The following is a 12,014-nucleotide window of genomic DNA, read 5'->3' as shown; positions in this document are numbered from 1 at the left end:
GCCATTTGGGCTTGCATTGAAGCTACGGTGTCTAACTCAAAGACTCCGGCTGATACTTGCTTATTTGGCAATGACCTTCCTATTTCGCCTTGGTCGTTAATGTCTGTCATCTTGTTTAGATATCAACGATCTCATTTACCGACTTCTCTAACAATGAGCCATTGGCTGCGGTGTTCAACATTATTCTTGATGATCGATCCAATCCTCTATAGAATTGTTCAATCTGCACACATGTGGGCAATCCATGGCTCGGGCATCTTCTCAGTAATTCCTTAAAACGCTCCCAAGCCTCTTGAACTGCTTCATTCTTCTTTTGTCGTAATGACACGATGTCTTCTCGAAAGTCTGCGTTCCTTGTCAAAGTGTGGTACTTTGCCAAAAATTTATCTGTCAGTTCTGCCCATGTGTTGATAGAATTTGGTTCTAACGCGTTTAGCCAAGTCCTTGCACCATCCCTGAGAGAAAAAGGAAACATTTTTAATCTTAGTTCATCCTCAGAAACACCAGGAAGTTGAAATGCATTAGCTATTTCAATAAAAGATTTGAGATGGGAGTAAGGATCTTTGTTAGTCAGTCCTCCAAACTGGCCCATCGTCTGCAACATCTGGAACATGACTGGCTCGAGCTCGAGCTGTGCGGCTTGGGGTAAAGGATTATTTATCACTGAATTTAAGTTGTGGAACGTATGAGTGATATAATTTCGTATGGCTACATCTCGGTTGTCTGCTAGAAGAATCAGATTGGGAATTTCTCCTGATCGGTCTACTGCTTCTTCACCTGCCATATCTCCATTCACAGGTGGATTTTGTGGCGGTGGAGGATCTTGTGGATTTCTATTCATCTCGATGGTCTCTTCTTCTTCAACTTCTTTCTCTTTTTGAGTTTCTTTCTCTTTTCTCAACCTCTGCTCACGCCTTATCCTCTTAAGGGTTCTTTCAATCTCTGGATCAAAGGTCAACCAACCAGACCGTGTGCTCATACACAACTCCCTTAAAGGTTAGATATAACAATTAAGTCCAATGACAGAGGTATGCAACAATCACACATGAAACAATTCACTTGAAAAGAATATGATTTGAAAACTAAGTCCCCGGCAACAGCGCCAAAAACTTGTTGGGACTTTCTCTATCTTGAAAAAGATTAGAGACTCGTGCAAGCGCACACAGTCACATGTAATCTTGGTAGTAATCCAAGGTCGAATCCTCAGGGACTTGTTGCTTTTCAAAATCAAGTAATGCAGTGAAATGGTTCAAATATGCAATTGTGATTTAGGAAGAAAAATGTGATGAAATGTTGTAGTTTGGGGTTTTAACTAACAAGCAACTTAATAAAACTCAACCTCTTTGTCTCCTACCTTAGTTTTGATGCAAAACATGGAAAACACTCTATGTTTGGAAAAAGCACCAAGCGCAATTCCTGACTTTTCTTGATATTTGAGTTATACTCTTTCACTACCGCTTTTGGTTGCTGCAGAGACTATGGTGACCTACAATCATATGCCTACGTGTGATTACAATCCCAGAGAATATCTACCAACTCATTTGCATTATGGGTCACATCCCATATTGGTTTCCTATTATTTTACCTAACTCACCTTTCCCATGGTTGGACTTTGGTGTATAAATCAAGTTCCCACTGACCAAATGGAAAAAAGACGTAAAGAGAAGTTTTTAGAAACCAGCCGAAAAAAGTGACAGGCGCAATCTGGACAAAATCCCGAGCATGTTGAAAATCAAATCATTTGACTATGGCATTCCACAAGGAGGTTGATAACTAATCTATAACATAATTAAATGAAAGTAAATGCACGAAAACATAAACAAAGTATTTTTCATTGAATTTAAATGAATAAATAAGCCGTAAAAGAGTTCAAGTTTGACCCTTTTCTCTCTCGAGCATGAGGGGAGTTGAAATTGGCTAAAGAACTTTAAAATAACAGAATGAACAAACAACGGAAGTAAGAACTTGAATTAAAAGCAATACGAAAGGTAAAAGCGTGAAAAACAAAGAAATGAACAACTAGAACATAGACATAAACCCTAAAAACGTGTTTTACAACTAGAGAACATCTAAAAGAAGATGAAATGAAGCTTGGAAGGGATGATTTCCTGATGGATGGATGACTTCCTTTTATAGCACCATAGGTTGGTTGAAACTTCCCTCAATTTTAGGTGGAAAAGGGTTGAGATTCACCTAACCACCTCACTTGGACTTGGACTCACAGTTTTGAACATGTGGGAAATGTCCTCCTTGCCATTCATTAATAAAAACGTGCATTTTGACAATTTGTCCTCCAAAAATGTGTCGGGCGCAATTCTGCAAAAACATAATTCTGTTATTTTCTTCCAACTTTGACCGCAATTATCTCATATTTTTCCTAAAGTACCGTACTTTGACTTTTATGCAGAAATAATCTATGCATGTTCTACTTTAAGAATATGTATAAAAGAATTATGTTTATGTATAAAAGGATGTGCATTTTGACATGTTCTACTTTTACCTTTCGTATTGCTTTTGATTCAAGTTCTTACTTTCGTTCTTTGTTCATTCTGTTATTTTAAAGTTCTTTAGCGAGTTTCAACTCCCCTCACGCTCGAGAGAGAAGAGGGTCAAGCTAGAACTCATTCTACGACTTATTTATTCATTTAAATTCAATGTAAAATATTTTTTTATGTTTCCGTGCATTTCCTTTCATTTAATTATGTTCTAAATTAGTTATCAACCTCCTTGTGGAATGCCTTAGTCAAATGATTTGATTTTCAACACACTCGGGATTTTGGCCAGATTGCGCCTGGCACTTTTTTGGGTTGGTTTCTAAAAACTTCTCTTTACGTCTTTTTTCCATTCAGCCGGTGGGAACTTGATTTATACACCAAAGCCCAACCTTCGGAAAGGTGAGTTAGGTACAATAATAGGAAACCAATATGGGATGTGACTTAGGAATAAGCGCATAAAATATGGTCTTAGGCATAGGCCCTCTGACCCATAATGCAAATGAGTTGGTAGATATTCACTAGGATTGTAATCACACATAGAAATATGATTGTAGGTTACCCTAGTCTCTGCAGCAACCAAAAACGGTAGTGAAAGAGTATAACTCAAATCCCAAGAAAAGTCAGGAATTGCGCCTGGTTCATTTTCCCAACATAGTGTGTTTTCCATGTTTTGCATCAAAACTAAGGCAGGGGACAAGGAGGTTGAGTTTCATTAAATTGCTTGTTAGTTAAAACCCCAAACGACAACATTTCATCACCATTTTCTTCCTAAATCACAATTGCATATTTGAATCGTTCACTTCTTAAAAACTGTTTTAAAAAGAAACAAGTCCTTGAGGATTCGACCTTGGATTACTTCCGAGTATTACTTGTTACCGTGTGCGCTTGCACGAGTCTCTAATCTTTTTAAAGGTAGAGAAAAACCTAACAAGTTTTTGGCGCCGTTGTCGGGGACTTCAGTTTTCAAATCATATTCTTTTCAAGTGAATTGTTTCATTGTGTGATTGTTGCATACCTCTGTCATTGGACTTAATTGTTATATCTAACCTTTAAGGGAGTTGTGTATGAGCATAGGGTCTGGTTGGTTGACCTTTGATCCAAAGATTGAAAGAACCCTTAAGAGAATAAGGCGTGAGCAGAGGTTGAGAAAAGAGAAAGAAACTCAAAAAGAGAAAGAAGTTGAAGAAGAAGAGACCATCGAGATGAATAGAAATCCACAAGATCCTCCACCGTCACAAAATCCACCTGTGAATGGAGATATGGCAGGTGAATGAGCAGCATACCGAGCAGGAGAAATTCCCAATCCGATCCATCTAGCAGACAATCGAGATGTAGCCATGCGAAATTATGTCACTCATGCGTTCCACAACCTAAATCCAGGGATAAATAATCCTTTACCCCAAACCGCACAGTTCGAGCTCAAGCTGTCATGTTCCAGATTTTACAGACGATGGGCCAGTTTGGAGGACTGACTAACAAAGATCCTTACTCCAATCTCAAATCCTTTATTGAAATAGCTAATGCATTTCAACTTCCTGATGTTTCTGAGGATGCACTAAGATTAAAAATGTTTCCTTTTTCTCTCAGAGATGGTGCAAGGACTTGGCTAAACGCACTAGAACCAAATTCTATAAACACATGGACGAAACTGACAGAGAAATTTTTGGCAAAGTACCACACTTTGACCAGGAACGCAGACCTTCGAGAGGACATTGTGTCTTTTCGATAGAAGAAGAACGAAGCAGTTCAAGAAGCTTGGGAGCGTTTTAAGGAATTACTTAGAAGATGCCCGAGCCATGGATTGCCCGCATGTGTGTGTTGGGTGTGTTGTCCTAAACTCGTAGTTTGTATTTTGTAAAAACAAATGTCTATTTAATTAAGTTTTATTCAATAAATTTGTTGTTGAATCATAGCTTTGCATTGTCCAAAATCTAATAAACTAAACATCCAAGGTTATTTATGATGTAATCGGGACAGTATATATACTGGGTATATAGTTGATATACGGGGTATATATTTGATCTACCCCTGATATATGAATGGATAATGTCCCGTGAATAATCTAAAGGGTCTATAGTATATAGATAAGGCTGGGTACCTTATCCTGGCAACACTATGGATATGGCCCACTCTGTAAAGGTTACAGACGACTCGATCCAGGTCGTTCGTGTGGAGACATGCGAGTAAGGATATCCTATACAATGAATTTGTATAAGACCGAACCACGAAATAGGCAATCTTTAGATGTAACACCGTTAACTAATAGGTTGCTATTTCTTAGGATGACCAGGCAACTCATTCTCAATCTTGAGTGAGTTATGGACTCCTGCCCGTGAGGGCTCGTCCTTTGATCTGTATGGGTGAGAGTGGCCCGAGTCGCCGACTCAACATTCCTACCATTGTGGGGACGAGACCGAGTGGGGAGCTGGGAACATAACTTCAGAAGATGGAATTCACTCCTCCCTGACTTTAGGGGAGTAGATGAGTGTTCCCTTAAATGCTGACTCCGGGACTTGAACAAGGGGCCCCACCCTCTCATTGGCAGAGATGGACTTCCTGATAAGAAAACAATAGCCAATTGGATCTAAGAACCCTTATGGTTATGCAAACCCCTAGATCACAAGTGCTAAAACCCCCAAATCAAGATGATGTCAACCCAAGGAAGAAGTTAGAACGGATTTACCTTGATGATCAATATCAAGAGTAGAGAAAACTTGTTTCTAAACTCAAGATTCGAACCACTCCACAAGATAGCTTGATCAAGGCTACTTGAATGATTCTAGCATGCAATTCTAAAACACAAGAAATGCAAAGGAAAAGCTCATGGCTCAATAAGCTTAAATTTCATTATCTCAAAACTCAAATCTCAAATCTGTTTTTCCAAGGGAACAAGATAGGCTATTTATAGCCTCCAAAACAACCCTTCAAGTAACCTAAAAGAATTGTAAAGGTTGTAACTCCCTACTACATCAATACCATAACCACCACTAACACAAATAAAACTTAAAACACATAAATGAAATGTTTAAAACTGAAAATACAATAAAACATGCTTTAAATCCGAGAATGAAACTCCTCCACCATAAAACCAAGAGTTTGTAACCCTTCAAGAGTGAATGAACTGGAGTTTGAACTACTTTCAAGTACTTTGAAGTCTTGTTCATTTAATGCATCTTGAGTTTAACTTAGACTTCCATTAATGCAACTTGAGTTTGTAGTAAATGAAGTTGGACTTGTTCTTGACTTCATTCAATGCCACTTGAGGTTGCCATAAATGACACTAGAGTGCATTTAATGCAACTCCAATTTGTTGTCAACTTGGACATAAGATTCTCCAACAACTTCCTTTAACTCTTTTAAGACTAAGACACTTTGGTTCATATCATCCTCCCTTTCTTCAAAAGGATTCGTCCTCGAATCAAAAGGATCTCCTACATCAAATGGACGAAAATCAGCAGCATTGAATATGTAATCTTCATCAAACTCGCCGTGTAGAGCACTCTTAAAATCATCAAAAGTCAAGTGTATATCTCTACATGGGTTCCTCTTCAACTTCTTGCCAACAAAAAATCGATCCTTCCAATAGTGTTTCCAAACCCAATAAGCCGGTTTGAACATTGTATGCTTCCTGCCATGAATGAATTTAGAAACAAATTTTGACTTTTGCTTCTCACGAGATGCTTCAGCCTTGTAAACCACATGTTGGCTGCCATTGTGTACTTTGGCAGCATTCTTTGGTTCAATCTTCTCAATGAGTGTTCTAGCCTCCTGTAAAAACTCAAGGGAAACACTAGACCCACATGGTTTAAGCTCTCCCGTTAGATAACAAACACCTTTGTACAAAAGATCAAGAATGTTTTGTTTGGAAAATGAAACATAGTTGACATGACAAACTTTTTCAAACAAGCTTACATTCTTGGCTTTTCTCTCATTTTTCTCTTTAGGCCATAGACTAATCTCATGCTTTTCTCTCACACAAGATTCTTTTCAAACAATTCACATGCTTTTGTCTCGACCTCATTCGCCTTTTTCCCTAACTCACACACAACATCATATACGTCTTGAGGAGTAGGTGTTACAATAGTAGAAGTGTTACAATCAAACAATTCATTGCAATCTAGTTGTCTACTAAATAAAACACTATCAGCATGTGGCACTAGGTCACAAACTATGTCTTCTTGAATTTGATCACATTCTACCTCAACAATAGGCTTAATGTTAGTTGGTAAACTAAAATTCTCTAAAGATAAATGAATCTTAGAAAATGGTTTAGGTTTAGTATACCTTGTAGACTTCCTTTGGAGATGTTTCTCAATCTTTATGGCTATTTGCACCATCCCTTCTAAATCCTCATAAAATTGAAGATCAAGTCGTTCGGCAATTTCCTTCTTGAGTCCTCTTAAGAAACGAACCATTGTAACTTCCTCATCCTCATAAAGATCAAGCTCCTCAAGCAACATTTGCATCTCCATGTAGTAAGCCTCCACGCTATTGCTACCTTGTCGCAAAGATGTCAACTTATAGAAACACTTGGGAACAAAATGCTCTCTCATTAAATGCTTGAGAACATACCATGAGTTTATTGGACACTCAAAGTTCTTTCTCCTACTCAAAAACATGTTATCCCACCAAGTAATTGCATAATCTCGAAGTTGAGCAACAATGAGTTTTACCTTTACTTCCTCACTTAATGGGTAGTAATCAAAGACACGTTCAACTTGCTGTTCCCATTGAATGTATTCCTTCGGGTTTGTACTTCCATGGAACATAGGAAGTTTAGCCTTGATTCTTCTCAATATAGGATCAACTTTATGAACTCCTCCTAGATTTCTCCTTTGGACAGCATTGCAACATCCACCATGTTCCCTTCCTTCGACCTCCAAATACTCCTTATGGTGCATTGACTTATTCCTCCTCTTTTGCTTCAGATGGGTTGGTTGTCTTTCAATAGATTTGAGTCTCGAGTCAAACCTTTGAAACGTCTTTGTCAAATGCTCGATGTTGTGGAAAAATTTTGCATAATTCTCTTGCTGATACATGGCTGCAAAAGAAAGCAAAGTAACAAAGAAAAATGGACCTCACAAGCACTCCCTCACGTGTTTACACTCGTAAAGGTATAGTCACTCGTGGTTACACGCAAAAACATCACTCTCAAGAAACTCACAATCTCATTCACATAAGCCAATGAGCAAAGTTTGCAACTCAAGTGGTTAGACAAAACACACAAAGAAACACTCAAATAACTTGACTATGGAGTAAATTCAAAACTCAAATTAGAAACAAGCTAATGAAGAAAGTGACAGAATTGGAACATGATAATTAAGATGGAACAAGAAGTTCAAAAGACCAGAAAATGTAACTCTTGAACAATTAGGCTATTTCGAGAATTTATGGAGTTTAATTTAGCCTAGACAACAGATATGAGTTACACAAGAAAAACATCATGAGAATTGAAAAACAAATTGCTGGAAATTAATTGAGACAATTGTAACCGCCAAAAATTTAATGAGTTACGGTTAGTTGTGGAAATAAATCAAAACACAATTGATATGATTTATTACCAACAGCTAGATTAACAAAAATAGGTAATTTCAACAGCACAACTCAGATCTAGCATGATTTGGAAGTAAAAATGAAAAGAACAAAGAATAACACATGCTCTCGGGTATAGCAGTTTTCCATAATAGAATGTCAATTTTCGAAGTTTTCACCCAGAAGCAAATTGAATCACAAGATATGAAATAAGACAAAGTTGTAGATAAGACAGAGATCTACAAACTCATAGAAGACAACAAGACGAAAAGAAGAATGGAAATGACACTTTTTTGTATTTTAGATACGTGGACAGAATGTAACGAGATGAACAATAAGAACAAAAATTTCAAAACAAAGAACAAGAAGAGCAATACGAAAACGGAAACATATATCCGATCTAGAGCCTAGTGCTCTGATACTAAATGATAAGAAAACAATAGCCAATTGGATCTAAGAACCCTTATGGTTATGCAAACCCCTAGATCACAAGTGCTAAAACCCCCAAATCAAGATGATGTCAACCCAAGGAAGAAGTTAGAACGGATTTACCTTGATCATCAATATCAAGAGTAGAGAAAACTTGTTTCTAAACTCAAGATTCGAACCACTCCACAAGATAGCTTAATCAAGGCTACTTGAATGATTCTAGCATGCAATTCTAAAACACAAGAAATGCAAAGGAAAAGCTCATGGCTCAATAAGCTTAAATTTCATTATCTCAAAACTCAAATCTCAAATCTGTTTTTCCAAGGGAACAAGCTAGGCTATTTATAGCCTCCAAAACAACCCTTCAGGTAACCTAAAAGAATTGTAAAGGTTGTAACTCCCTACTACATCAATACCATAACCACCACTAACACAAATAAAACTTAAAACACATAAATGAAATGTTTAAAACTGAAAATACAATTAAACATGCTTTAAATCCGAGAATGAAACTCCTCCACCATAAAACCAAGAGTTTGTAACCCTTCAAGAGTGAATGAACTGGAGTTTGAACTACTTTCAAGTACTTTGAAGTCTTGTTCATTTAATGCATCTTGAGTTCAACTTAGACTTCCATTAATGCAACTTGAGTTTGTAGTAAATGAAGTTGGACTTGTTCTTGACTTCATTCAATGCCACTTGAGGTTGCCATAAATGACACTAGAGTGCATTTAATGCAACTCCAATTTGTTGTCAACTTGGACATAAGATTCTCCAACAACTTCCTTTAACTCTTTGAAGACTAAGACACTTTGGTTCATATCACTTCCGGTTATTGGTTGGACCAGAACCGGGTTGTTCATTAGAGGAGCAGTGGTGCTTAAGGAGTAAGATGTAACTCAGGGGTAAAATGGTAATTTGACCCAACTTGAGTTACGAACACTCGTGAAGGATTGACTCGTCATTAATGGTCGTATATCCATGGACACGAAAACATTCTGCAGTGAGAAGAGTGCAACTGCGGGTCTTTAGTGGAATGACCCGTAGTTAACGAATCTAGATTAACTCGGTCAATGAGTTTGACCGATTAATCTTGCATCGTTGGAGCTTCGGATCTGTAGGTCCATTGTGTCCCCTGGCTAGCTCATAACGGGTAAAACAAGGATCAAATTTTTGGAAGAATTTGAATTGTTCAAATTACTTAAGGGATTATATGTATATTGATACATTATAATATATAGTTAATTGTAAATTAAAACTATATATTATGAGAGATATTATTTGAATGAGATTAAAAAAAAATTAATATGAATAAATTCATATTAAAACTATAAGTTAAAAATAATGTGCATAAGATGTACATTAAAACTATAGGTTCTACGAGAGAAGTGTTTTAGAATATGATTCTAATTTTATAATAAATAATTAAGTGTTAATTATTTATGTATATATATATTTATTAATTATTAATTGATTAATAATTAATTATATTTATTAATTAATTTTATTAATTAATTATATATATATTAATTATTATATATATATTTATATATATTATTTATTATTATTATTAATAATAATAATAATATTAAACTCCCCTACAAAATTGCAGGGGAGTGGGAGGTGTCGTGACGTGGGGAGTTACCTCACGTCACCCTTCTTCTTCTTCTCCAAGTGGTGGAGAAGGTGAAGAACAGGTTTTTACAGAACAAAAAAAAAAAGAAAACTCCCACAATTTCTGTCAATAATTCTCTCAATCTCTCCCTCTCTTCGATCAAGGTGCTACCACAAGCACAATCCCGAGACCCAAGAGGATAGCGAGGAAGATCCGGTGGTGGTGTTCAAGGGGAACTCACTGAAGAAACGTTCTTTAAAAGTTTGGTTTTCCCCTGTATTTCCTTCTTTCCATTTGGATTTTGTATCCCAAAAATCAGCAACGAAGATCCGCTTCTGCTCCGGGAATCACATCCCTTCAGTGTGCAGAATGAACAATTCTATAGAGGATTGAACAATTCTATAGAGGATTGGATCGTTGATATCTAAACAAGATGACAGACATTAACGACCAAGGCGAAATAGGAAGGTCATTACCAAAGAAGCAAGTATCAGTAGGAGTCTTTGAGTTAGACACTATAGCTTCAATGCAAGCCCAAATGGCGGCTATGAACTAGATGTTAAAGTAGTTGACAATGGCGAAGGAAACCAAAACCGCCACTTCGGCGATACCTGAACCCTCTCCTATTTTACAAATTTCAGAGATATCTTATGTCTATTGTGGTGATAACCACTTGTATGAGAATTGTCCAACTAATCCAGCGTCTATTTTCTTTATAGGTCAAGGTGCCCAGCGGAATTTCAATCCGTATTCAAACACTTACAACCCTGGATGGAGGAACCATCCAAACTTTTCCTGGAGTAACCAAGGAGTAGCTAGTAGCAGTGCGCAAGCATCCGCTCAACAATACAAGCAAAACTACAATCCTCCTGGTTTTCCAACTTAACCGGCGTCGCAGCCTCAACAATACAATCAGAAAAGAGGTCAAAATACTACTCAGCAAAGTCGTAGCAACGCAAGTTTGGAGGCCATGATGAAAGAGTTCATGACAAGAACTGATGCTACGATAAGAAGCTTGAAGATGCAAGTGTGGCAGATAGCTAATGACCAGAAATCTAGACCCCAAGGTACATTGCCTGGACACACGAAAAACCCGAAGCAAGATCGTGAGGTGAAGGAGCACTGTAAGGCGGTTATCATGAGAAACGGATTAAGTTATGATGGACCCTCACTTCCAGACGAAGGAACTGATGCAGTTACACCTGTTCCTGCATCCACCTTCAATCCACAACAAGAAGAGAAAGCAGAACCCTTAAGTTCAGAAGAAAAAGGTAAGAAGGCGGATAAAGGTAAGCAAGTAGTGCCCAACATTACTCCACAGGTAGGTAATATTAAGATTCCTCAACCTTTCCCTCAAAGGCTAGTTCAAAAGAATAAGGATAGTCATTTTAAAAAGTTCTTTGAGATTCTAAAATAGTTGCATATAAATATACCTCTCATAGATGCTTTAGAACAAATGCCTAAGTACACTAAGTTTTTAAACGACATCATATCTAGGCGTAAGAAGTTAGGTGAGCATGAGACGGTAGCTTTGACAAAGTGTAGTAGTGATGCCCTAGGGAATCCTTTGCCTGTTAAATGTAAGGACCCAGGTAGTTTCACTATTCCTTGCTCAATAGGAGGTAAGAACCTAGGAAGAGCATTGAGTGACTTAGGAGCAAGCATTAATGTTATGCCTCTTTCTGTCTTTAAAGAGTTAAATATAGGAGAAGCTCGTCCCACTACTGTCACTTTACAACTAGCTTATAGGTCCATAAAGAAACCGGAAGGGAAAATAGAAGATGTGCTTGTTAAAGTCGATAAGTTTATTTTTCCCGTCGATTTCATAATTTTGGATTGTGAAGCAGATCTTGAGGTGTCGATCATTCTTTGGAGGCCATTTTTAGCAACTGGAGATACGGTTTTCAATGTTAGGAAAGGAGAGATCACGATGAAGGTCAATG

The 12,014-nt window shown here is 37.4% G+C and overlaps 1 non-coding gene across 1 annotated transcript; it reads right to left on the bottom strand.

The window, feature by feature from the left end:
* Positions 1–4,191: 4,191 nt before the first annotated feature.
* LOC148212975 (small nucleolar RNA R71) lies at positions 4,192–4,298 on the bottom strand. The gene has a single exon (XR_015789513.1). It is a non-coding gene; the product is annotated as a small nucleolar RNA R71 (small nucleolar RNA).
* Positions 4,299–12,014: the final 7,716 nt, after the last annotated feature.

The sequence above is a fragment of the Momordica charantia genome (genome assembly GCF_013281855.1).
Source record: "Momordica charantia cultivar OHB3-1 chromosome 2 unlocalized genomic scaffold, Mcharantia_2.0 BLBB01000002.1, whole genome shotgun sequence".
Classification (NCBI taxonomy): Eukaryota; Viridiplantae; Streptophyta; class Magnoliopsida; order Cucurbitales; family Cucurbitaceae; genus Momordica; species Momordica charantia.
The sequence above is the reverse complement of the archived record's forward strand: the minus strand, read 5'-3'. Positions and strand labels throughout refer to the sequence as shown.